Raw genomic sequence first — 26,940 nt, 5'->3', positions numbered from 1 at the left:
AATATCGTACGAGGCATTGTTCTCATTTCAGAATTTGGACCCTTACAAAAGTTTCTTGGAACAAACTCAGAGTTTGCAATTTATTCAAAGTAAACCAATTACTTCATCTTATGAGACAATATTTACCATAAAAAAAAAAAAAACTGAGAACACAATCTCTTCCTTCAGGAATAATAATAGCAAACATTTACGTAGCACTTACTATGCTCTGCTCCAAGAACTTGCCAGATCTTAGTCCCTTTAATCTGTTCAAGTACTCAATAAAGGAGATACTGCTATACTGCTCGCTCCATTTTATAAGGAAAAAAAAACAACAGAGGATTGGAAAGGTGTTGGGAGACAATTTCTCCATGGGTCTGTGGTATTTGTGCATATTTTTACAAGCAGAGGCATCAATTGTCTTTGTTTTGTTTCAGATTTTTTTTTTCGAGACAGGGTCTTGCTCTGTTGCCCAGGCTGGAGTACAGTGGAAGGATCTCAGCTCACTACAGCCTAGGTCAAGGCTCAAGCAATCCTCCTGCCTCAGTCTCCTGAGTAGCTGGGACTACAGGCATGCAACACCATGCCTAGCTATTTTTTATTTTATGTATTTATTCATTTATGAGACAGAGTCTTGCTCTGTTGCCCACGCTGGAGTGCAATGGCATGATCTTGGCTCACTGCAACCTCCACCCCCAAGCAATTCTCCTGCCTCAGCCTCCCGAGTAGCAGGGATTACAGGCACGTGGTACCACGCTGGGCTAATTTTTGTATTTTTAGTAGAGACAGGGTTTCGCCATGTTGGCCAGGCTGGTCTCAATCCTGACTTCAATGATCCACCCGCCTTGGCCTCCCAAAGTGCTGGGATTATAGGCGTGAGCCACCGTGGCCAGCCCACCTGGCTATTTTTTTTTTTTTAATTTTTGTGGAGATGAGATCTCACTATGTTGCTCAGGCTAGTCTCAAACTCATGAGCTCATGCAATCCTCCCACATCATCCTACCAAAGTGCTGCAATTACAGGCATGAGCCACTGCACCCGGCTGTTCCAAATTATCTTTAAAGATGTTTGTATGGTGAATAGCCTTGGAAAGTAGGGATAGTGTCCTAGCACTAAGGGCAGCATGTTTACTATGCAGTATAATCAAGATAAAACTCTCCCTTCACAGGTTTTGTTTGTTTTGAAACGGAGTCACGTTCTGTCACCCAGGCTGGAGTGCAGTGGCACAATCTCGATCTCTGCTCACTGCAACCTCTGCTGCCCGGTTCAAGCAATTCTCCTCCCTCAGCCTCCCGAGTAGCTGGGATTACAGGTGTCCACCACAATACCCGGCTAATTTTTGTATTTTTAGTAGAGACAGGGTTTCATCATGTTGGCTAAGCTGGTCTCAAACTCTTGACCTCAAGTGATCCACCCACCTTAGCCTTCCAAAGTGCTGGGATTAGAGGCATGAGCCACCATGCCCACCCAGCCCCTCCCTTCACGGGTTCTAATGATTAGAGAAAAACAACAACAACAAGAAGATAAAATCTCCCTGTGAAGAGCAAATATGCTTACTGACAATTATAAAAGACTAGGGAGGCCAGGCGCAGCAGCTCACATCTGTAATCCCAGCACTTTGGGAGGCTGAGGCGGGTGGGTCATCTGAGGTAAGGAGTTCAAGACTAGCATGGCCAACGTGGTGAAACCTCCTCTCTACTAAAAATACAAAAATTAGGTGGGCATGGTGGCACATGCCTGTGATCCCAGCTATTCGAGTGGCTGAGGCAGGAGAACTGCTTAAACCTGGGAGGCTAAGGTTGTAGTGAGACGAGACTGCACCACTGCACTCCAGGCTGGGCAACAGAGTGAGACACTGTCTGACACACACAAAAAAAGATTAGGATTCCCTGAACTCAGGATTCCCTTCCTGTTAATGCAACCCACTGTTTTTGCATGTGTCACTTGGCTCTCTTCCTCTCTTCACATAACCCTTTGGAAAACGGGGGCTTAGGAAACCAGAGTAAGAAAATGTTGATATTCTGGCTGCAGCTATCTTGATGAGTGATAAAGTCATTCATTCCTCTCTAACCCAGGGGTCTGTGAAACTGTGGCAGGTTAGTTAGCTTGAGAGTAGGGTAAAATCTCAGACTTCACAGGTGTTGTTGCTGTTGTTTAAAGAAGGGGTCTCACTTTGTTGCCCAGGCTAGTCTCAAATTTCCTGGGCTCAAATGACCCTTTTGCCTCTGCCTCCCAAAGTGCTAGAATTACAGGCATAAGCAGTAGTGCTCGGTCAGCCTTCATAGTTCTTGAAAAAAAGTAATTTGCCTAAGGTCTGACAGCTTAGTAGGTAGCAATCCAAGATTCAAACCCAAGCTGTCTGACTCAGAAACCTTTTTAAACTCTCCGCTATACCGCAGTGGTTCTCAAAGTGTTGTTCTAGAAATAACAGCATCAATATCAGCCGCGAACACGTTACACATGCAAATTCTTGGGCATTACCCTAGACCTGCTGGATCAGAAACTCGGGGGATGGGTAAGAGGAGCACATCTGTGTTTTCACAAGCCTTTCAGGAGTACATTATAGGTCTGAGAACTACTGCCAGACTGCACATATTCACTGTATCTATAAGAGAGGAGGAAATGGTATGAGTATGTCCTGATTTACACAGGGATATGCTCTCAAAAATTTATAAACTGAGCTTTCACAAGTTGAATAATAGTTTTCAAGCACTAAGGCAGCTAGTCTGTAACGCCCTGTATTTAATTTTTAGAAAGGTAAGGATTCTTATCTAGTGCAAATAAGCACCACGTGTCTGTTAAATAGGTTTGCATAATTTTTTCCTTTGGAGGCACAAATGTTCAAAATCCTAAATGAAAATACTTGTTTTTATTCCCATAATGACCAGAAAGAATTACTTACCCAAGGAGAAACACTATTTATATTTTAGAGTCAAGCTGTAATTCTTGAAAAACAGGAAACCACACATCAACATAGCCAACACAGTGTACCATAGTAGAAAGGGCACCAGGCTTTGAGTCACAGAGTCAAGTCACTTAACTTCTTCAACTCAATTTCCTGATTTTAAAATGGAAAATGAATTCCAATTTCAGAGTCACAATTAGGCTTAAATGATTACGCCATGTGAAAACTGTTGGTAAACAGTGAAGTGCCGATATAAGTTCCATCTGCACAGGCCCTTTTTCTTTCTTCATCATGTTACCATCACAATTTCTCCAACGCTTAGGATACTGTCTGCCTCACAGAAGCTACTCAATACTTACACGGTATTAGGAATGAATATGACATATTATATTAATGATGTAATTGACTCCTTCAGGCATTATTTGTCACAATAATCTCAGTCTTTTAATAGGAAAAAGTCACTCTAGCAAGAAATCCTTAGTCATGTTTAAAATGGGCCAGATAATTTAAGAAAATCAGCTGATTTTCTTCCCTTCGGGAATACTACTGAAGTTCTGTCCTAAGGCATACAACAAAAACTCCTATTAGCAACCCTGATGACCTTGGGGTCTCATGGTGTCAAGTCTATAACAATCTGTTGCCCAGATATAAACAATCAGGAATAATGGATGTGTACCTACAAAGAGCCACATATTTCACATTTATTTTCATGCTGTGGCAGAATGTTAATAAATGGATTACAGAGTTTATGTAATCGATTTTAAAATCTAAGATCCAAATCAACAATATTAAATAAGCTTCTACTGTGTATTAAAAAAAAAAAGACTACTAGAAAGCAACTGCCAATTAAACATCACTTGGGAAGAGAAACCATTGTTGAATTTATTATTTAATGAGGAAAATATCACTTATGAAACTCTGTATACTTATGGTAAATACAGTTCCTTTTTTCCTTTTCCTTTTTTTTTATTTTACTTTATTTTTTTTTTGAGATGGAGTCTTGCTCTGTGGCCCAGACTGGAGTGCAGTGGCATGATCTCGGCTCACTGCAACCTCCGCCTCCTGGGTTCAAGTGACTTTCCTGCCTTAGCCTCCCAAGTAGGTGGAATTACAGGAGCACACCCTCATGCCCAGCTAATTTTTGTATTTTCAGTAGAGACAGGGTTTCGCCATGTTGGTCAGGCTGGTCTCGAACCCCGGATCTCAAGTGATCCACCCGCCTTGGCCTCCCAAAATGCTGGGATTACAGGCATGAGCCACTGCGCCCAGCCCCAATGAGGTTCCTTAATTTGCACTCTCTCCAACATACTTTCTCAACCTCCCCAAAAATTAGTTAATGGTCTAGAGCCCTGAAATAAAGGAATTTTGGGCCCACAAATTACAGAATTGAACATAGAATTCTATCAGCTTTTCAAAAAAATATTGAAAACAAGTTTACCCTTTCTAAGCTCAATTTTTTCACCCCTCTTTTCAACTTTCAAGGCAATATGAAACTTCAACTAAACAATTACCTGGCTAAAGTGACTTGTAGGCCAGGCATGGTGACTTCCACCTGTAATCTCAGCACTTGGGGAGGCAAAAGTGGGAGGACTGCTTGAGCCAGGAGTTCCAAGACCCACCTGGGTAACGTAGGGAGACCCTCCTCCCCACCCCAATCCATCTCTACCAAAAGATTTTTTAAATTAGCCGGGCATGGTGACACATGCTTATAATCCCAGCTATTTGGGAGGCTGAGGAGAGAGGATCCCATGAGCCCAGGAGTTGGAGGTTGCAGTGAGCTATGATTGTGCCACTGCACTCCAGCCTAGGTGACAGAGTAAGAACCTGTCTCAAAAATAAATAAAGTGACTTGTAGAGGTGTCTGATAAAGACGTAACTCATATATATGTATTTTAATTGAATAGTCTCTTTCAAATTTAATCCAAAATCTAATTAAGCAAGTATCTCAGTCAATTAAAAAAGTAACTTTCACCTCAACCAGCTCTGCGGAATTCAGTTAAACCAGAGAGGAAACAGAAGAGACAGCTAGTTTTGACATGGTCTTATTACCCTATAGTAGATTAGTGATTCTGGTGGCAAAAAATGCATGCCTGTTATGCATGTAGAAGAAAGCAATGTTTAAAATGGCCTGGACTTTTGTCATAAATTTTCAATCTCCAAATGATCTTTGTATGCTAATTTAACACACTGTTATTCTTCAAAATTATATTTTTGCAAAGTTGAAGAGTTAAGCAAATACCAAAGACACAAATTCAATTGCTACAGTGAATGAATAAGGCAGATTAATATTTAACAGTTCATTTTCTTGCAGGTGAAAAGCAAAGAATTCACAGCAGCATACCTGCAAGTCCCACATCTCCAGCCTCATCAACCTTGTAAGTTATATTTGAAAAAAGAAAAGTCTCCAATATCTAAACTCATTTTCCCCAAAAATCCCACTCTTCAATCTCTACTTGTCTCAAAGTGACCAAATCTATCCTAAATTATTTCCTTGGTTCTCTCCGTAAACATAGCTTAATTCAAATGAGTTTCTCTAGTTTTACGTACTACTTATGTATTCTCTTGCTTTCTCTCCTCTTTTTCTGCATATTTATCTTCAAATATTCAAGTACAATACTTTCCAACATCCACAAGAGACAACACCTTGAAATTAAAGCAGGCAAACCATCCAGAGTTTTCCATTCTCCTGTGAATCTACTTCCAGAATATCCACTCAAGGAATCCTTCCCACTAAAGATGAAAGGCGAGCTAAGGAAATACATTAGACAGAGGAAGTAAACATTGAAACAGGGCCATGCCTAAGGTATTCTTCAGTCCCAGAGAAATAAACCTAGACTCTTGGATCCAAAGGTCTTTTTTGTGACTTTTATCCCCACCCAGAGGCCGACACCACGCAGGTCTGAGAGAAGTATCCCACGGCCACCTACCTTCTACACACACCGCATGACCTTGCTCTGAAATAATCTTGCACAAGCCAAATTCTCCACGCCTCTCAGACTCCTACCTAATGTTTCTGTGCCTCAGTCTCCGAGCTCTTCTCACTTTGCAACTGTCCCAGGGAACACTGGGTCTTCGCCTTAATTTACAGGTTTGCACTGGAGGTTTTAAATCAGTCTGGTTTCCCCGTAAGTCACACCCCACAACGTGCACGAAGCGGGGGTTAAAATTATCTCCGCTCCACCCTTAAATAAAACAAATCACTTGGCTGCAAGGCCTTTCCCCCAACAGAGACTGGTTCACAGGAGATTCGGACACATCTCCACCTCCAAAGCCAAGTGCCTTCCCGGGATGATTTGCATAACAATATGCGGGTCCTGGTGGTGGAGAAGCTCCGGGAAAACTATCAGGACGGTATCGAACCGCCCGCAGGCCCGTCGCAGCTCCATTAATGTAACTACCATCACACTAAGGTAACGTGTGATTCACACTCTCCACCTTCTCTCCCCTCTCATTCCCCGGCTCCGGCGCTCGCACCGTCGGAGGGTGGGGGTGCGACGGTCACAGAGGATGGGACACCCGAAGGAAAAAAGCATTATCAGGAGAAATTAGCCAGTCCCACACTCTGAAGACGCCTCTCCCTCTGTCCCAGAAGTCAGTCTCAGAATGTGGCTCCAACTCCTCCCCGGAGACTACGGACCACCGACACACGTCTCCCTCCTGCTCTGAGTGAGACGCGACGGGAGGCCCTCATCTCTCTCCACGACAGGCAAAGGGGAGGGTCCCGGGGTGCAGGAGAGAAGAATCCCGCTTTTCCCCGCCCCTCCCCCCTAGAAACTTCTGGGACTCATTACGCAACTCAGGGAGCAGGTCCCAGCAACGGGACAGCTCTCCACAAAACGCGGGGTGCACAGGCAAACGTCCGATTTGGGGGCTGGGGGTGAGGAAGGAGCATGAGTATCTTCCCGTGTCCCCGTCCCGTTTTTCTACGCGCTACCTGCCGCGGGATCGCAAGTAGGGCAGTGAGAGCTCTGCGCCCTCGCCCGTTCTCCCCGAAGGCTCCCTCCGGAAAAGTGGGAACGCCAGCGACTTGAGTCAGCTTGCTGGGAAGCCGGCAGAGAGGCGGGGAGAGCCTAGGCTTCCGAGAAGTCCGCGGCGGCGGCGTCGGGGGCCAGGCGGACCGACCCCCAGTCCTGGGGGGCGCAGGGCTGCGCTCACCTTCCAGACCCTTCCGTCCTCTAGTACCGGGTCGGGCGCCCTCGTCACCTCCGCCCTCCCCTGACCTGTTGCGGTGGGAAGGGGCGCGAGTGCAGACAACGCAAAGGAGCGCGTCCTGCCGGGGCTCGGCTGCGGAACCGCGGAGGAAAGGGTGCAGCTGCGGCCGCAACGCGCGCAGGCGGCGGCCGAGTGCGCAGGGGCCGCGCGCGCCCGTCGCTCGCTAGCAAGCTGGGAAGCTCCGCGCGCCGGCCGCCCGGGCGCCCCGAGGCCACGCCCTCCGCGCGAGGCCCCGCCCCTCACCCCGCCCCCACCTTCTCCCGAGCCGCGGTACCGGGTTCCGCCCCGACCCGCGCCCTCTAGCTGGCGCCACCCAAGCGGCAAGGGACGTCGCGGCCCTCCCGGGATTGGTGGGAGGATCGTGGGGGAGCGGCAGCTCAGGACGGAATACGGCAGTGACCGCCCCGGTCGCGAGGGTGACCCTGCCCCGGGTTGCTGTGGGGGCGCAAGAACCCTTTCACTTTACGGCGAGATTAAGCTCAGGGTCAAGTTCTGAGCAAAAAGTGTCAAGGAGCCTTTTTGCAGCCTCCTGTACTATTGAAACAGATTCTGTGCCCTTTAAAGGAGATAATAACTAACATCTGGGGAGGGCTTTACAATTTAGAAAAGGCCTTTCACACACAGGCCTGTTTTATCTTCACAACAATCTTACAAAACAGATATATTGTTCCCATTTCCCAAATAATGAAACCGAAGCGCTGAAAAGTAAGTATTGTGCTCAGTGTCACAAGCTACTAAGTGGCATGGGAAACCAGGTCTCCTGAATCTAGCCTCCGGGTTTCTGCCCTCCACCAGCCCAACCTCAGAAAATTCTAATAGGTTCAGGGGGCTTATGGCAAATAGACCGTTGGGAAGAAGGGGAAACTTCAGGTCTAGTTAAGTCGCTGCCTGATTCCTGTTCCTGTTGTGAACATACCAAGGAAAGCAACAGGCTGTCTTCATTGTGTGGTTGCACCTTCCTTCCTGAAAGGGACGCAGAAAGATTACATCAAATGGCCCAGATGAGATTTCACCTCCAATATTTTATAGTTTAAAATGGGTGAAATTATTTGGATGACGAAAACCACCTTACTTAAATTCAGTATGATGTGTAATGTAAATTGGTATAATGTATGAAAATAAGCCCCTCCCTGCCTTCTGTTCTTTCCTTTTTAATTTTGTCTCTACTGCTCTGCTCCTCAACTCTTTTATTGTCCACATAATTGAAAACCTAATTGATGGATATTTGCAATTCCAAATTAAACCTTTGGCTACTTGACTTAATTTTCCGTGGATTGTTTTCCAAAATATAACTCTTCACCCTACTCCATATCCTCCTATCGGGAGATTGGTTTACCTAGACAGATAAAATAATTAAGGTGTCCCTGATGAAACCTGGTGGTGTATCTATCTAGGATGAAAGTTTTGGTCATCCCTGAGCAGGGTGGGACAGGAGTCACCTCTTACAAAGTGTTTGTGCGCCTTTTAAAGGTTTCTAACAGAGACTGATCTCTATTCTAATCAATAACAAATATTTTAACGTTTTTGCTATATAATGAATACATTTCATTGTGAAACATGTATAAGCATGGTAATATATTATAATCTGAAAACTTTTACCGCTTCTATCTAAAATGTTTTCCTTTTTTGTGTTCTTTTTGTACCATCCCATAGTATCTCCTATAGGGCTCTTCAAACTGTGGTCAACTTAGTAAATGATGTTGACAGTGGAAGTGTGATAATTTTATTTTCCTGCCTTTGGAATTGAAGAATGTAATTTTGCAAAAATTTTGTTGAAGATGATGTAACTTTGGTTCAGAGAGTAGCTCATTCCATTTACATCAATATTCTTAAGGCAGTGTGCTAGGTGACAAGCCATATTGATGACAAAGACAGAGCTCCTATTTTCATGACATTCCAGTGTGGTGGCAGAAACAAGCAAGTAAATAAATAATTCCAATACACATTTCTATTGATTTATTTCCTGAATGGTGACTGGCTATTTAAAAAGACTAAATCAAATTAATTTTCTCATAATGAATAAAAAAGGATAGTCATGTCAGTGAGTTGTTATTATTTTTTAAAATGCCTGTCTCTCTTCTGCGGGTCACTTTATAAAAATAGCCAATAAGAAGGCTATTTTAAAAAGTGATTACACTATATCTACTTTAAAAATTTTTTTGTATCTACTTTTTAAATTTCAGACATAAACAAAAGGAGAGTAATTATGTAATGGAGTTGCACATATTTAGCTTTGTTAGCTACACTTTCCTCCATCATCTTCCTAACAGGAATTCTTAAATTACATTTTTAGCACACTCAGTGAAATTCCAGCACTTTCTTAATTTTGACAACCTAGTCTCATACATTTCAGATGATATTTCTAATAAGGTGAAACATGTTTCTGACATCGGTGCTTTTTTTTTTTTTAACAGAACCCCCTACCCCCGAAAAAAATCTCCCTTTTAAATATGATGATGGGACTTTTTAGCTGCTGCTTCATATAAGGACTCCTAGGATATTACCTGACAATTTTCAGCCATGGTTTTACTTAAAATTTAAAAACAAATTAGTAAAACCCCTGGGACTCATAGAAGCTCACAGGATGTATTCTCAGATCACCTAAATAGCCCATGAGGAGGGAAAACAACATTAAGATAGAGGCAGGTGAGGAATGTACCCAGCCTCACAACATGGACATCTGTTTGGTCAAGCTGACGTACTTCTAAACTCTGCAGTTGTGCAAGATCCAAGCGTTTTAAGCCAGCAGTTTAAATTATGTTCTTCCAAATGACTGCATGTATATCTCAAAGGGCATTAATTTCTTCCCCCAAAGTATATAAATGAATCTTTTTTTTTTTTTTTTTTTTTTTGGATGTGAATTTTCATTCCTGTTGTTCAGGCTGGAGTGCAATGGCGCAATTTCAACTCACCACAACCTCTGCCTCCTGGGTTCAAGTGATTCTCCTGCCTCAGCCTCCCAAGTAGCTGGGATTATAGGTATGCGCCACCATGCCCAGCTAATTTTGTATTTTTAGTAGAGATGGGTATTTCTCCATGCTGGTCAGGCTAGTCTCGAACTCCCAACCTCAGGTTATCTGCCCGCCTTGGTCTCCCAAAGTGCTGGGATTACAGGTGTGAGCCACCACACCCGGCATAAATAAATCTTAACCTGAGCATATACTTATGATTAAAAATAGAATAAGGCCAGGCACGGTAGATTATGTCTATAATCCCAGCACGTTGGGAGGATGAGGCAGGAGGATCACTTGAACCCAGGAGTTCAAGACCAGCCTAGGCAACATAGTGAGATCCTGTATCTACAGAAAGCAAAAAAATTAGCTAGGCGTGGTCGTGCACAACTACTTGGCGAGGTCCCAGCTACTTCAGCGGCTGAGGTAGGGGGATAACTTAAGCCCTGGAGATCGAGGATGCATTGAGGTATGATCATGCCACTGCACTCCAGCCTGGGTGACAGAATGAGACACTAACTCTCTCTCTCTCTCTATATATATATATATATATGTGTGTGTGTGTGTGTGTGTGTGTGTATGTGTGTGTGTGTGTGTATGTATATATAAAATTAAACAGCCAACCCGCACTCAGGGGAAAGTGGTGTAGATGAGGAGAGGGAGATGCTGGCACTGAGGAGGGAGGAAAAAGGAGCAAAGATTAGTCTAAGCCAGGTTAAGGGAAGTAGAGGAAGGCCCAGTTCCCAAAAAAAGAACACAAAGCAAGAGGAGGAGCAGGATTTCAAGGCAAAGATTATGAGGAGGGCAGTGATATGAAATAGGACAGGAAAGGTCAGCCAGAAACTGATAGCGAAGGGCCCTACATGCCAACTTATGGAGCTTTCCTTTCATCCTAAATGCAGTGGGTAGGAGACTGATTTGATCATGCTGCATTTTAGAAAGATTACCAAGACTGCCACATGAAAGTGGATTGGAGATAGTCAGGCTACAATTATAATCCCTAAGGTTATGCAAGAAAATGTACAGAAAGCCAGGTATAGATTGTGGGCAGATAGAGAAATTCTTAGTTATCTGTCTCTATCCGGGAGGCAGATATGCAAATGTGAACCTGCTGTAAGAAGAACCAGGTGCACAATTATTATAATTAAAATAGCTGTCTGTATTTTGTGATGAATACTTTGCAGAAAACTTGATTCCTAGTGACCTGACATCACTTTTTCTAACAAATACAAAGTTCATATTGTATGTGAATTTTTCCTCATTGCTACACACTACTTCCCAATCCCAGTGGGGACTGTGAATGCTTTTTAGTCATGTAGTTGTATTGTTAAACTGATTTCACATTTAAAATAGTAATTTGCAAAATTGCAGTGCAGCTGGAACAAAACACAATGTGAGCACAATAATATTTTTTCATCCCGCAATACAAATGTAGGGATTTAACTGAGTTTCCACAATTTCCCAGACATTGTACACATATAACTTTATTTAATCTTCTTGAAAATGTGGGTATATTGTCTAGTTCATGAATAAAGAACCTCAGAGAGATATTTCATCTTGATCATGATTATATAACCAATTGAATAGTAGAAGCAGAATTTGAACTCAGCTCTTCCATGGCTGAAAGACATGTTCTTAACATACATAAAATTAGATCAGTGTAAGTGTTTCAACTAATATCTATTAGCGTGAAATTCACATCAGCAGGCTCAAGGGAGCTGATAATGGGGTTTTCATGCTGACAGTTATATCTGGAGGACTAAATAAGAAGAGGAAAATGAAACCTGAATGATTATGGGAAACTCAAATAGTTGAGAAGTGGGAAGGAAAAGAAATAATAGACAGGGTTAGACTAGAAAAGTTAAGTTACAGTGCCCCGGTGGAGCAGTATTGGAGGTAAGAGCACCCTAAAGACTATGGCACAACTTCAAGAACTCAGCCCTCAATACTATAGTTCATCCCAACCCACATCACTCTTCTAAGTTCCAGACTATCACCCTCATTGGTTTGCAAGAAATTCCATGTGGTTGTCCCACAGGCACAATAAATTCAATGTATCTAACATGGAACTTATACTACCCAATTCCTGTTATTTGGTTCCCAACTTTTGTTAATGGTACCATTATAGACTCGGGATTCTGATTCAAGTGTCCATTACTTACCAAGTCATATTTAACTTTCCTCTTAAATTTCTCCCTTCCTTATGAGTTATCTTCCCTTTTTTTGTTTTATTTCTTTATTCTTGTATTAAATAGCTACTAAGTGTCAGGTACTAATTCTGCTCAATTCTGGGAATATAAAGAGAAATAAGAGAATAACCTTGTTCTCAGAGAGTTCATATCTAGAAGGAGAGTGTGATAGGCTGAAGTCTAAGATGGCTCCCAAGATTCCCAATCCCGTGTGATTTCATTTCCTCTCCTTGAGTGTGGATGGGCCTGACTGAACCAGGTGAGCTCTGTTTTGAAAAGAAGATCTAGGAGCCAAAGATTGAGTAAGGCAGAGAGATCCAAAGCTGCAGCAGATTCTCTTCTGTTGGCCCTAAAGGAGCAAATTACCATGCTGTATAGAGGCCATATAGCAAGGACATGAAAGCATCCTCTGGGAGCTGAGCGTAGCCTCTGGCCAACAACTAGTAAAAATTCAACAACAACAAAAGGACCACAGTAATATGACTGCAAAGAAATGGTTTATGCCAAGGGAACTTGAAAATGAACTTTCCCTAGTCAAGCCTCCAGATGAAGATATATCTGGCTACACCTTGATTTCATCCTAGAGAGATCCTGAGAGAGGACCCAGGTAAAATGTGCTGCAAGTCTAACCTACAGAAATTGTCAGGTAACGAATGGGTGTTGTTTTAGATTGTTAAGTTTGTGGTAATTTGTTATGCAGTGACAGAAAACTCATATGGAAAGACAAAAGAATAAATCTTTATCTTGCTCAGTGCTAGGCTAGAGGCATGCATGATAGAGCGTAGGAGGCTATCAGAGCACAGACAGGGACATCCAACAAACGCTAATGGACTTGGGGAAGGAATCCCGGCAGAGGTAGTAACTAAGATGATTTCTAAAACCAAAGAGGGAGAAGAGAGAAGGAGAGGGAAGGAGAAAACCAAAGAAAAGAGGAAGTTGGGGAAAATGTGTGTGATCAAACGGGGACATGAAACTTCGTAGGCAGAGGGAGTTAAATATCTACAAGTCCCAAAGTCATAGAGTTCATAGTGACCTTTAGAAACTAAAAAGATGTCAATATGTCTAAATTTGGGGGCGAATGGTAAAAAGTGAGGATGGAGATTTAAAAAGAAAAAAAAGAACATTTACCATTTACTGATTGACTATGTGGAAGCCCACAGTGTCAGCTCATCCTGCCTCACCACAACCCCAAGTCAGAGACGGATGGCACAGGTCATTTGCTCGTTTGCCTCAAATCTAGTCTAGTCTAGTCTAGGTGCGCTTCCTCTACTCTGCCTTCAGTCACGGAGTGGATTCTCCCAAACCACCTTTTCAGGGCTTCTTTGCTGGGAAACTGGCTTCTGGGTGGGTTTGGCCAATGGCAGGCACTGGGAGGAGATAGAAGGGCAGGAAGAGAGGCAACTCCTGGGTATTTCTCTTCTTTCTCTGCTCTGGGCAATGGCTCTGGCCCAGTGGCAGCACCTCCTCTGTAGCCCCAGCTTCTACAGATCCCGGTGAACAGCTCTGCCTCCTGAGCTCTTGTAACGCTAAGTTCTCCCTTAGTCCCCACCTTAGGGTGGCAGTTGCTTAATCCCTGAGTAGTCTCACCTTCCCCTTTTGGGTCTTTCAGTATTAAATTCTCTCCACTGAACTACCTGGCATGAATGTTATTTTTGTAACTGGATTCTCACTGAATCACCATGTTTGACAAATGGAGAGCTACGAATCAGAAAGATTGAGCAACATGCCTAACGTCACACAGCTGGGATGTTGTGGGGCTGGGGTGTAGACGTTTGTTTGGCTGTGAAGCCTGTCTCTTTCCACCCAGCTGCATTGTCTCTCAGAAGCTTTCCATCACCATTCTGAGTCAGCTCCTTAGAACTTCACCATTACAGCAACCTCCACTCTCAGATTAATCTTCCTTAATTATACCTCTGGTCATGTGAGATATGTGGCAATTGCAAAGGGAATTCAGTATCAAATCCTCATTCTAGACTCCAGACTTTCCAGATTTTTTTTTTTTTTTTTGAGATGGTGTCTAATTCTTATTGACCAGGCTAGAGTGCAGTGGTGTCATCTCGGCTCACTGCAACCTCCACCTCTTGGGTTCAAGCAATTCTCTGCCTCAGCCTCCTGAGTAGCTGGGATTACAGGCACCCACCACCAAGTCCGGCTAATTTTTCTGTTTTTACTAGAGACAGGGTTTCACCATTTTGCATTTTGGCCAGACTGGTAACGTTGACCTTGTGATCCACCTGCCTCGGCCTCCCAAAGTGCTGAGATTACAGGCGTGAGCCACTGTGCCTGGCCCCAGAATATTTCTTAAACCAGTCTTTTTGGCTTCACTTTTGCTAGACATTTTGCTCTACTTGAAAGCTGCCCTTGATTTTTACTTGTATGTCTTTACTTATTCTATTTCTGTTCCCTTTAGCTAGACTGCTCTAGTTCCACCTTAAAAAACAACAACAAAAAATACATGACTGGATCTTGCTATGTTGCCCATGCTGGGTTCAAGCAATCCTCCTGCCTCGGCCTCCCAAAAGTGCTGAGATTACACACATGAGCCACCATGCCTGGCCTCCACCTTTTGATACAATATCTGTCCTTTGAAGCTTATTTCTTTATTCATGTATTCATTCATTCAACAAGCCTGGGACAGGGTACATTCTAGGCCCTTAGGAGAGAAAATAGAACAAGATGACTCTATGGCCGGGCACGGTGGCTCAAGCCTGTAATCCCAGCACTTTGGGAGGCCGAGACGGGCGGATCACGAGGTCAGGAGATCGAGACCATCCTGGCTAACATGGTGAAACCCCGTCTCTACTAAAAATATACAAAAAAAAAAAAAACTAGCCGGGCGAGGTGGCGGGCGCCCGTAGTCCCAGCTACTCAGGAGGCTGAGGCAGGAGAATGGTGTAAACCCGGGAGGCAGAGCTTGCAGTGAGCTGAGATCCGGCCACTGCACTCCAGCCTGGGCGACAGAGCGAGACTCCGTCTCAAAAAAAAAAAAAAAAAAGAACAAGATGACTCCTATCTTTTAGAATGGGGGTGGGCATACTTTTTCTGTAAAGGGCCAGATAGTAAACATTTTAAGTTTTGTGGGCCACATGGTCTCTGTCACTACTCAGCTCTGCTATTACAGCACAAAGGCAGCCATAGGCAGTACATAGAGAATGAATAGACTATTCCAATAAAACTTTATTTACAAAAGTGGGTGTTAGGTTGTAGTTTGCCGTGGTTTGTTGAGCCCCTCCTCTGAAAACTCACAGCTAAACAGATGGAAAAGCCAGGAGAAAATGATAATGCATAAAACATATCAAAGAAATATGGAAGATTGTACAGTAGGCACATGTGACAACAATAACATAAACATACCCTGAGAATGAACCTGTATGGCAGATGCACCTGACAGCAATAACGTAAGCATACCCAGAGAATGACCCTGTACAGCAGACTCACCTGACAGCAATAACGTAAGCATACCCTGAGAATGACCCTATGGTCTAAGAAGAATGTGTGTTTGGAGTTCCAAACTAAGGAATCCAGGAGTGGCCAGCCCAGAGATTCATTCCTTATCTATGAGGACCATAGCCTGCAGCCTATTCCATGGAATGCAGGCTGTACAGGGGATGGAGGCTCTCTTTTGTTTTGGGTTAAATGAAGATTGCCAGGTGGAGGTTGCTAGGGAAGTGTGTTAAGTGAAAATGCCATATAAATTGCATGCTTTTTACAATTGGTTGTGGTTCTCCTGTCCAGCCCACCAACACTAGACCACCCTGTATTTCAGTCCCCTCTATAAACCCTGTCTTGTTTGCAGGCTCCAAATCTCTTCTTCAGCCTCTCAAACATGGTGCCATCCCTAATGAAGTCAACAGGGGTCCAGCATGACAGGATAGAAGTACAAGTGTCAGCATCTATGTGGGTCCCAAGAGGGGAAATTAGAAACAAAAAGGAAGAAGAGAACATAGGCCAGGCACGGTGGTTCATGCCTGTAATCCCAACACTTTGGGAGGCCAAGGTAGGCGGATCACCTGAGGTCAGGAGTTCAAGACCAGCGTGGTCAACATGGAGAGAGCCTGTCTCTACTAAAAAATACAAAAAATTAGCCAGGCATGGTGGTGGGAGCCTGTAATCCCAGCTACTTGGGATGCTGAGGCAGGAGAATTGCTTCAATCTGGGAGGCAGAGGTTGCAGTGAGCTGAGATCATGCCATTGCGCTCCAGCCTGGGAGACAGAGTGAGACTCTGTCTCAGAAAGAAAAAGAAAGAAAGAAAGAAAAAAGATGACATAGTCAAAGAAACTATAAGAAATTATAAGAAAATTTCTTATAATGAAAGATGAATGATTTCAGATTGAAAATATTTATAAAGGTGCCAAAGAGAAAAGGAAAGGCCCAAACTAGATACATTATAATGAAATGTCCAAGTAACATACATAAAGAAGAAATTCTGAAATCTTCTAGAAAGAAAGAACATGTTATCTATGAAGGAACAAGGATCATATTGATATTAGATTTCTCAACAGCACATGTGCTACGAGAAAACAAAGGAGTAATATTTATTAAGTATTGTGAAACAAACCTAGAGCTTAGAATTTCATATTTAAAATTCTAAATAAATTATCATTCAAATTGATATAATTTGGGGGCCGGGTATGGTGGCTCACGCCTATAATCCAGAACTTTGGGAGACTAAGGTGGGCAGATCACGTGAGCTCAGGAGTTTGAGACCAGCCTGGCAAATAGGGCAAAACCCCATCTCAAAATACAAAAGTTAGCTAGGTGTGGTGGTGCACGCCCATAATCCCAGCTACTTGGGAGGCTGAGGCACAAGAATTGCTCGAACTTGGGAGGCAGAGGTTGCAGTGAGCCAAGATCGTGCCATTGCACTCCAGCCTGGGCGACAGAGTGAGACTAAGTCTCTCTCTCTCTCTAAATATATATATTTTTATAAATATATTTATATTATAAATATTTATATTTATAAATAATATATTATAAATATAAATTTATAATATATATTATAAATATAAATATAATATAAATATTTATAAATATACTTATATTTCATACTTATTTTGTACTTATATTTATAAATGTTATTATACATATATTTATATATTTATATATATATATATAAAACAAATTGATATAGTTTGTATGTCCCTGCTCCAATCTTATGTTGAAATATAATCTGCAGTGTTGGAGGTGGGGCCTGGTGGGAGGTGGTTGGATCATGGGGGCAGATTTCCATGAATGGTTTGACACCATCTTCCTGGTGTCCTCGTGACAGTGAGTGAGTTCTTGAGAGAACTCATCATTTAAAAATGTGTGGCACTTCCTCCTTTTCTCTCTTGCTCCTGCTCTGGGCATGTGACATGCCTGCTCCCCCTTCGCCTACTGCTATAATTCAAAGTTTCCTGAGGCCTCCTAAGAAGATGGGCAGATGCCAGCACCATGCTTCCTGTAAGCTGGAAGAACCATGAGTAAATTAAACCTCTTTTTAAAGTGAATTACCCAATCTCAGGTATTTTTTATAGCAATGTAAGAATGTGCTAGCACACACATATAAGTTACCACTTAAATTATCATTCAAATATAAAAGCATAGTAAAGCTGACATTAAGCCTCAAGCATACAAGTTCACAGAAAATTTGTCACACAAGGACCCACAGTGTAAGAGAAGCAGAAATTCATACTGCTTAAGAGATATCAGAGGCTGGGTGTGGTAGCCCATGCTTATAATGCCAGCACTTTGGGAGGCCAAGGGAGGAGGATCGTTTGAGCCTAGGCGTTCAAGACCAGCCTGGGCAACATAGTAAGACCTTGTCTCTTTAAAAAAAAAAAAAAAAAAAAAAAAAAAAAAAACCAGCCATGGCCCAGGTGCGGTGGCTCACACCTGTAATCCCAGAAGTTTTGAGAGGCCGAGGCGGGTGGATCACTTGAGGACAGGAGTTCAAAATCAGCCTGGCCAACACGGTGAAACCCCGTCTCGACTAAAAATATAAAAAATTAGCCAAATGTGCCAATGCACGTCTGTAATCCCAGCTACTTGAGAGGCTGAGGAACAAGAATCACTTGAACCCCGGAGGCAGAGGTTGCAGTGAGCTGAGATTGCACCACTGCACTCCAATCTGTGTGACAGAGTGAGACTCTGTTTCAAAAAAAGAAATAGCCACGTGTGGTGGCATGTGCTTATGGTCCCAGATACTTGGGAGACTTAGGTGGGAGGATGGCTTGGACCTGGGAAGTTGAGGCTGCAGCAAGCTATGATTGTGCCACTGCACTCCAGCCTGGGCAACAGAGTGAGACCGTGTCTCAAAAGAAAAAAGAAAAAAGAGAGAGGGAGCGATATCAGAAGGTATCAAACATGTAAGTAAAATCCAAAGAAGAGAACCAAAGAAAAGAGAAATAGAAACTATTTCAATTACAACTCAGAACTAAATTCCTAGAAAATATTAATATGACATGAAAGCATGCCAATATGTTTATTTTGCAAGGGTAATAATGTGGATTTGACAACTTTAAAATAAATAGGGAGAAAATAAATAAGCTTATGGTGTTATCAATCAGGAGACAGAAATTATACCAATAATCACAAATTTTTTTTTTTTTTTTGAGACGGAGTCTCACTCTTGTTGCCTAGGCTGGAGTGCAATGGTGCGATCTCAGATCACTACAACCTCTGCAGCTCAGGTTCAAAGTGATTCTCCTGCCTCAGCCTCCCAAGTAGCTAGGATTAAAGGTGCCTGCCACCACCACACCTGGCTAATATTTTGTATTTTTAGTAGAGACAGGATTTCACCACATTGGCCAGGCTGGTCTCGAACTCCCGACCTTTGGTGATCCACCTACCTTGGCCTCCCAAAGTTCTGGGCTTAGAGGCGTGAGCCACTGCGCCCAGCCAGGAAAAATTTAATATGAAGTTTGCTAACTAATAAAACATGGTTAACTATTAAGACAGGTAAAGGATAACTCTAAAGAATACCAGAACCTGGGCACAAGGGCTCATGCCTGTAATCCCAGCACTTTAGGAGGCCAAGGTGGGAGGATCACTTGAGCCCAGGTGTTCAAGAACAGCTTAGGCAACATAGTGAGACCCTATCTCTACAAAAAATAAAAACATAGCCAGGCATGGTGGTGCATACCTGTAGTCTCAGCTACTCAGGAGGCTGAGGTTAGAGGATAGTTTGAACCTAGGAGGTCGAGGCTGCAGTGAATCATGATTATATCACTGTACTCCAGACTGGGTGACAGAGTAAGACCCTGTTTCCAAAAATTAAAAGTGAAAAAAAAAAAAAAAAGCAACTAGATGCAATGGCTAGCACCTGTAATCCCAGCTACTTGGGAGGCTGAGGCAGGAGGATCACTCGAGGTCAGGAGTTGGAGACCATCCTGGGCAACATAGCAGGATCCCCATTTCTAAAAAGTAAAAAGGAAGAAGAAGAAAAAGCAAAGGTAAACAGCACGACTACCTCTAAGGCTGAGGGAGAACATCCAAGGGAGTAACAAACTTGGAAGAGATCTTGACCCTGAGGCTAAAATTCAGACCCCCTTGGAGAGGATGGGGCTGTAGCTAGATGGCAGAGAAATGATACGTGTAAATGGCAGAGGAATTCACTGGAGTGTTGCAGCTAGAGGTGGTGTGCAGCTGCAGGTGGGGATGGTGAGCTGGAAGTCACCTACTGGGGTGAGGTGGAAGCTTACTGGAGAGTGAGTGCCAGTGGGACTCCATAGGTGACACCACAAGAACAAGATCTAGGAACAAGGAGATCTAGGAAGGGCAGCTAACGCCTCTGCTATGTCTGCAGTGTCTCTCTAGCGCCCTCTGCTGATAGGCCTAACATTGCGCCAGCTGGCAAATGAGAAATGTTCATGGGATCCAGATCCAGATCAGTAATTCAAAGCGAGAAAGATTGCTTTGGACTTAGGAGCAATAAATTGATAACTGGCACAGTCTTACTCTACCTTTCTCTTTTTTCCATTCTTGGCTATACTGTCAATAGCCTTTCATGCTCTATGTGTATGATTATTGGATATTCTATTTTGACACACTCCCTGGTTTTCCTTTCATTGTTTTCGGTTATTTTATAGCTCTGTAAGTTGTAGAAAACCAATAACAATGCAAAGGATTTTAATTCATAGAAATGAAAATTATTTGTGTCTGGTGGAATATAGTCGATTAGCCACCCTGTGGTTAGACCATTTTGCATCTTTTAAATAAATGCATTCTAGCATTCCTTGTTGCCTATTTATGTGTGGTTTTTTGAATTATCCTTTGATCTAGTTGTAACATCTTACTGGTTCCCTCAGTAATTAATGAGGTAAATAAAACCTATCACACATATTCATTTTTTATTTGTATGTGAGTTATAATTTTACCTTTTTAAAAAATTATACTTGAAATAAACCAGTCACAAAATGGCAAATATTGATTCCACTTGTATGAGGTGCCTGGCATAGTCAGATTCATAGAGACAGAAAGTAGAACAGTGGTTGTCAGGGCCTGGAGGGCAGGAAGGAAAGAACAAGGAGTTATTGCTTAATGGGTACAAAATTTCAGTTTGGGAGGATGAAAATGTTCTAGAGATGAGTGGTGGTGATGGTTGCACAACAATATGAATGTACTTCATGCCAATGAACTGTACACTTAAAAATGATTAAAATGATAAATTTTACATTATGCATATTTTACCACAATTTTAAAAATCAAAATTAAAAAATTTTAATACTGAGTTTATTCCTTCTCAAATTCAGTCACAGTTTACTAAATATTCTGTTAGCTAAAGTCTAAATTGTAAAGCTAACCTCCAACAACTTGTATATTAAATCATGGGGGAAAAAAAGAAAATGGTTAACATTTAGAAATAAACATACATATTACAAGCAAAGAGAAAATATGTAGCCAACCTGCTATAGCCCTGTGTTTTAACTGATGACGAGGCCTTGGTTGATATTTATGACCTTCTTCCACTACCTACTCTGTATTCCCTTTGCCATCAGCTGGAATCTCAGCTGGTTAGGTGTCTTAGTGGAGTGACCTAAACTTTCATTTCTAAATTGTCTGAGTCTTAATATTCCAGCCTCTACTTTTTTGAGGGGGACAGTTTTCTGTGATGTTTTTTCTTGGGCATTGATTTGGTTTAAATTTCTCCTCCAAAGTTTATATGTTGAAAACCTTTTTTTTTTTTTTTTTTTTTTTTTTTTGAGATGGAGTTTTGCTCTTTTTGCCCAGGCTAGAGTGCAATGGCGCGATCTCAGCTCACCACAATCTCTGCCTCCTGGGTTCAAGTGATTCTCCTGCCTCAGCCTCAGGAGTAGCTGGGATTACAGGCATGCGCTACCATGCCCAGCTAATTTTGTATTTTTGGTAGAGATGGGGTTTCTCCATGTTGGTCAGGCTGGTCTCGAACTCCCGACCTCAGGAGTGATCCACCTGCCTTGGCCTCCTGTAATGCTGGGATTATAGATGTGAGCTGCCTTGACCTCCCAAAGTGCTGGGATTATAGATGTGAGCCACCACATCCAGCCATATGTTGGAAATTTAATCCCCAATACAACAGTACTATATTAAAAGGTAGGACTTTTAAGAGGTGATTAGGTAATGGGAACTCTACCCTCATGAATGGATTAATGTTGTTATCAAAGGAATGGGTTAGTTATTGAGGGAGTGGGTTGGTTATAAAAGTGAATTTGTTCCCCTTTTGCTCTTGAGCATGCTCTCCAGCCCTGGGATGCCTTCTAACATGTTATGATGCAGCAAGAAGGTCCTCATCAGATGAAGGCTCACAATCTTTGACTTCCCAGCCTCCAGAACTGCGAGCTAAATAGTTTCTTCTGTTTACAAATGATCTAGTTTGTGACATTCTGTTATAACAGCACAAAATGAACTAAGACAAAAAATTGGTACCAAGATTGGAGTTGTTACTATAATAAATACTTGAAAATGTGGAAGTAGCTTTGGAACTGGGTAATGGGTAGAGGCTAAAAAAATTTGGAGCAGCAGGCTAGAAAAGACTAGATTGCTGTAAATGGAGAATGAAGGGTGATTCTGGTGAGGGCTCAGAAGAAGAGGAGAGCTGCAGGGAAGGGTTGAGACTAATTATAGATTACCTAAGTGACCATGATTAGAATATTGGTGGAAATATGGACAGTAAAGGCCAATCTGATGAGGTCTTACATGGAAAAGAGGAATACCTTATTGGAAACTGGAGTAAAGGTCATCCCTATTATGAAATGGCAAAGAACTTGGCTGAGTTGTGTTCATGCCCTAGACTTTACAGAAGGCAGAATTTAAGAGTGATAAGCTAGAGTATCTGATGGAAGAGCTTTTTTCATGTTGTTGTTGTTTTTAAGACAGGATCTTGCTCTGTCACCCATGCTGGAATGCAGTGGTGCGATCATAGCTCATTGCAGCCTCAAACTCCCGGGCTCAAGCAATTCTCCCACCTCGGCCTCCTGAGTAGCTGGGACTACAGATGCACTCCCCCACACAGCTAATTTTTAAATTTTTTGCAGAGACAGGGTCTCATTTTGTTGCCCAGGCTGGTTTTGAACTCCTGAGCTCAACTGAATTCCCTGCCTTGGCTTCTCAAAGTGCAGGCGTTATAGTTGTTAGCCACCACACCCAGCTGGGAAAAATAAATTTCTAAGAAAAATATTTTTAGGATCCGTGTGGCTACTTTTAACCACATACAGTAAGATACAAGACGAAATAAATGACTTAAGATGGAATTCATAATTTAAAAGGAAGGAGAATGGGGCCATGCAAAGCAGCTCACGCCTGTCATCCATGCACTTTGGGAGGCTGAGACAGGCGGATCACTTGAGGTCAGGACTTCAACACCAGGCTGGCCAACATGGTGAAACCCTACCTCTACTAAAAATAAAAAAAATAAGCCAAGCATGGCGGTGCATGCCTGTAATCCCAGCTACTCAGGAGGCTGAGGCAGGAGAATCACTTGAACCCGGGAGGCAGAGATTGCAGTTAGACGAGATCATGCCACTGCACTCCAGCTTGGGTGACACAGCAAGACTTCTTCTCAAAAAAAAAAAAAAAAAAAAAAAAAGAAGAAAGAAAGAAAAGAAAAAAAAAAAAAAGCAGAATGGAAATATTTGAAAAGTTTCAGCCTGGTCATGTAAAAAATGAAAAAGTGTGTTCAAGAGTTCAAGAGAGAACACTAAGGGTGTGGCCAAGTGACCATTTACTGAGGAGTTTAGTACATATAGAATAAAAAAGGAGAGAAAAGGAATTCTCTCTCTCTCTCTCTTTCTCTCTCTCTTTTTCCTGCAGCTGGGATACTCTCCTTGTCCTGCCCTTGGACATCAGAATTTCAGGCTGTCTGATTATGGGACTCCAGGACTTACACCAATGCCCCCAGTTCTCAGACCCTCGGCCTTGGACTGAGTATTACACCATCAGCTTCCCGGGCTGTGAGGATTTTGAACTTGGACTGAGTCACACTACCAGCATCTTAGGGTCTCCAGCTTGCAGATGGCCTGCCATGGGATTTCTCAGTCTTCATAATCATGTGAGCCAATTCCTCTAATAAATCTCCCCATATCGTGCACACACACACACACACACACACACACACACACACACACACGGTTGGTTCTTCTCTCTGGAGAACCCTGACTAATACAGACATGGAAGTACTAAGAGATGTTCCAGGAAATCCCCTGGGTTCCTTACATAGTTCTCTTTGTACTCGTGGTTTAGCAGTAACCTAAGTTCCCCTTTGGTAGTTGGGATCAGTCACCAGCAGTATAGAAACCACTTATTCTACCTGTTAGTTTGTGACATAAGCATCCCAAGATGGTCAGGTTGTGTCCTCATCTTCCAGTGTAGTGGACTGGATACATAGTTATATTTCTGATGGAAACATTTCTCTCTTGAGAACAAAAACTTTCACATCAGCAAATCTCAGAGTTGCCAGGATAGGAAGAAACATTTTATAAGTGGGTTATTTGATACAGTAGTGAAAGGAGCCACTCCCGTTCATAATCCTTGACTCCTAGACTCTTGTTCTGGCTGTGGAGGAGATGGCACTACATCATGGTCTCTGATTCAAAGCATATACTGCATCTTACAAGTCAAAATCCTATCTTTTAATGTGTGGTTTCACATCTGGCACTGATGTGGTCTAAATGTTTATGTCCCGCCAAAATTCATATGTTGAAATCCTTACCCCCAAGGTGATAGTACTTGGAAGTGGGGCCTTTGGGAGGTCAGGAGGGCATAGCCCTCATGAATGGGATTAGCGCCCTTATAAATAAAAAAAGGACTGAGAGAGACCCATCACCCCTTCTGCCATGTGCCGTTAGAGTGAAAAGAAGGCTGTCTATCCAGAAGAGAGATCTCACCAGACACAGAAGTGGATGGCACCTTGATCTTGCATTGCATAGTGACATAATGGTCAATGATGGATGGTCACATATGATTATAGTAGAGTTGAAAAATTCCTATACCTAGTGATAGTACAACACATGATCTTTTCTATGTTTATACAAATACTTACCATTTCAACTGCCAATAGTATTCAGTACAGTAACATGCTGTAAAGGTTTGTAGCCTAGGAGCAATAGGTTATCTCACATGGCCTAGGGGTGTAGGAGGCTATACCATCCAGGTTTGTGTAAGCACAATCTAAGATATTCACAATGACAAAATCACTTAAGAAGACATTTCTTCGAAGGTATTCCTGTTTTTACATGATACATAACTGTAAATTTCTCTTTCTTTCTTTCTTTCTTTCTTTCTTTCTTTCTTTCTTTCTTTCTTTCTTTCTTTCTTTCTTTCCTTTCTTCTTTTTCTTTCTTTCTCTTCCTCCCTCCCTTCCTTCCTTACTTCCCATCTGTCCTTTTCTTTCTTTCTTTCTTTCTTTCTTTCTTTCTTTCTTTCCTTTCTTTCTTTCTTTCTTTCTTTTCTTTCTTTCTTTCTCGTTCTTTCTCTTTCTTTCTTTCTTTCTTTTCCTTTCCTTATTTTTCTTTCTTTCTTCTTTCTTTTTTCTTTCTTTCTTTTTCTTTCTTTCTCTCTTTCTCTTTCTTTCTCTTTCTTCCTTTCTGCCTCTCTCCTTCCTTCCTTCCTTCCTTCCTTCCTTCCTTCCTTCCTTCCTTCCTTCCTTCCTTCCTTCTCTCTTTCCTCTTTTTTGAAGACCGAGTCTGATTCTGCTGCCCAGGGTGCAGTGAAGTGACATGATCATAGCTCATTACAGCCTTGAATTCCTGGGCTCAAGGGATTCATTCACCTCAACCTCCTGAGTAGCTAGGGCTACAGGCACATGCCACCAAGCCCAGCTAATTTTTTAATTTTTTTGTAGAAATGTCTTACTATGTTGCCCAAGCTGATCTTGAACTCCTGGCCTTATGCAATCTTCCCACCTTGGCCTCCCAAAGTGTTGAGATTGTAGGCTTAAGACATCATACCCAGCCGTGACTGTAAATTTCTCTGGTTTATAAACCACCTAGTCCATAGTATTTTGTTATTGGAGCTCAAACAGACTAAGACAGGCAGCATAAATGAGTTTTCAGTAAGCAATTTTGCCTTTAAGATAGGGAAGCCACTTGTAGATGATGGAGTATCCGCATTCTGTAGGCATGAGTTCACTGCTGTATTCTCATTACCATGAAATGAATTTCTTGAGCAGAAGCAGTGCTCTGTGGAATACCATGAGAGTGGACAAGGTATTCTATGAGTCTGTGGAGGTCCTGGCAGAATCATTAGGAGTAGAAAAGGCATCTATAGCCAGAATATGTGTCAATTCTAATAAGAATGAATTTCTGCCCTCTCAGTAATGGAAGAGTTCCAGTATAATCAGCCTGCTACCAGACAGCTGCTAATCATATGGCAATGGTGCCATATCAGGGGTCAGTGTTGGCATCTGCTGTTGGCAGATAAGGTGCTCAGCAATAGTGTCTGCTTGGCTAACCTTGGTTAGGAGCTTCAGGAGAAGCCCACGTTGTTGAGTCCATGTCTAGCCTCCATTCTTGCCATCATGACCACTTTATTCATGTGCCCATTAAGTAAACATTAAGTATCTGGAAAAAGTTTATTTTATTTTATTTTATTTTGGCATCCACATAGTACGTCATTTTGTCCATTTGGTTATTCAGAGCATCCTCAGCTGTGAATGTCCCTTGATGAGCACTCACATGTCTTTGCAGTCTATGTCCTTTCCAAAGGGTACATCAACATACCTATTCCCCATACTTCTTTGTCAACAGTCTTTCAATCTTCTTCCTTCCTTGACCATCCAACCAAATTCTTAGCAACTGCACATAAATCAATGGAAGTACATACTTCTGTCCTCTTGCTCCAGACAAAGTAGATGTATTACTTCCCTAGGGCTGCTGTAACAAATGACCACAAACCAGGTGGCTTAAAGCAACAGAAATGTATTGTCTCATAGTTCTGGAGGTCAGAAGTCTGAAAGCAAAATGTAAGCAGGCCATGCTGTCTCTCAAGCCTCTAGGGGAGAATTGTTCATTCCCTCTTCCTAGCTTCTGGTGGTTGCTGGCACTCCTTGGTGTTCCTTAGCTTGTAGACGTATCACTGCAACCTCTGCCTCCATCCTCACATGGCATTTTCCTTGTATATCTGAGTCCAAATTTCCCTCTTCTTCTTCTTCTTCTTTTTTTTTTTTTCTTTTGAGACGGAGTTTCGGTCTTGTTGCCCAGGCTGGAGTTTAATGGTATGATCTCAGCTCACTGCAACCTCTGCCTCCCA

The 26,940-nt window shown here is 42.5% G+C and overlaps 1 protein-coding gene across 6 annotated transcripts in view; it reads right to left on the bottom strand.

Moving 5' to 3' along the window:
* The window catches only part of AFF1 (ALF transcription elongation factor 1), a 204,172-nt gene extending 196,940 nt beyond the window's left edge, over positions 1-7,232 (bottom strand). For 5 of the 6 annotated variants that reach the window (XM_001095779.5, XM_028848601.2, XM_015138760.3 and 2 more), the window contains exon 1: positions 7,040-7,232. The gene's annotated coding sequence lies outside the window, so the exon portion shown is untranslated. Of the gene's footprint in view, positions 1-5,811; positions 6,593-7,039 lie in introns of those variants that run through there. The other variant, XM_078001992.1, reaches the window with a different exon arrangement.
* Between the last annotated feature and the right edge of the window lie 19,708 nt (positions 7,233-26,940).

Source organism: Macaca mulatta, chromosome 5 (assembly GCF_049350105.2).
Source record: "Macaca mulatta isolate MMU2019108-1 chromosome 5, T2T-MMU8v2.0, whole genome shotgun sequence".
NCBI lineage: Eukaryota > Metazoa > Chordata > Mammalia > Primates > Cercopithecidae > Macaca > Macaca mulatta.
This window is presented reverse-complemented; position numbering and strand designations above follow the sequence as displayed.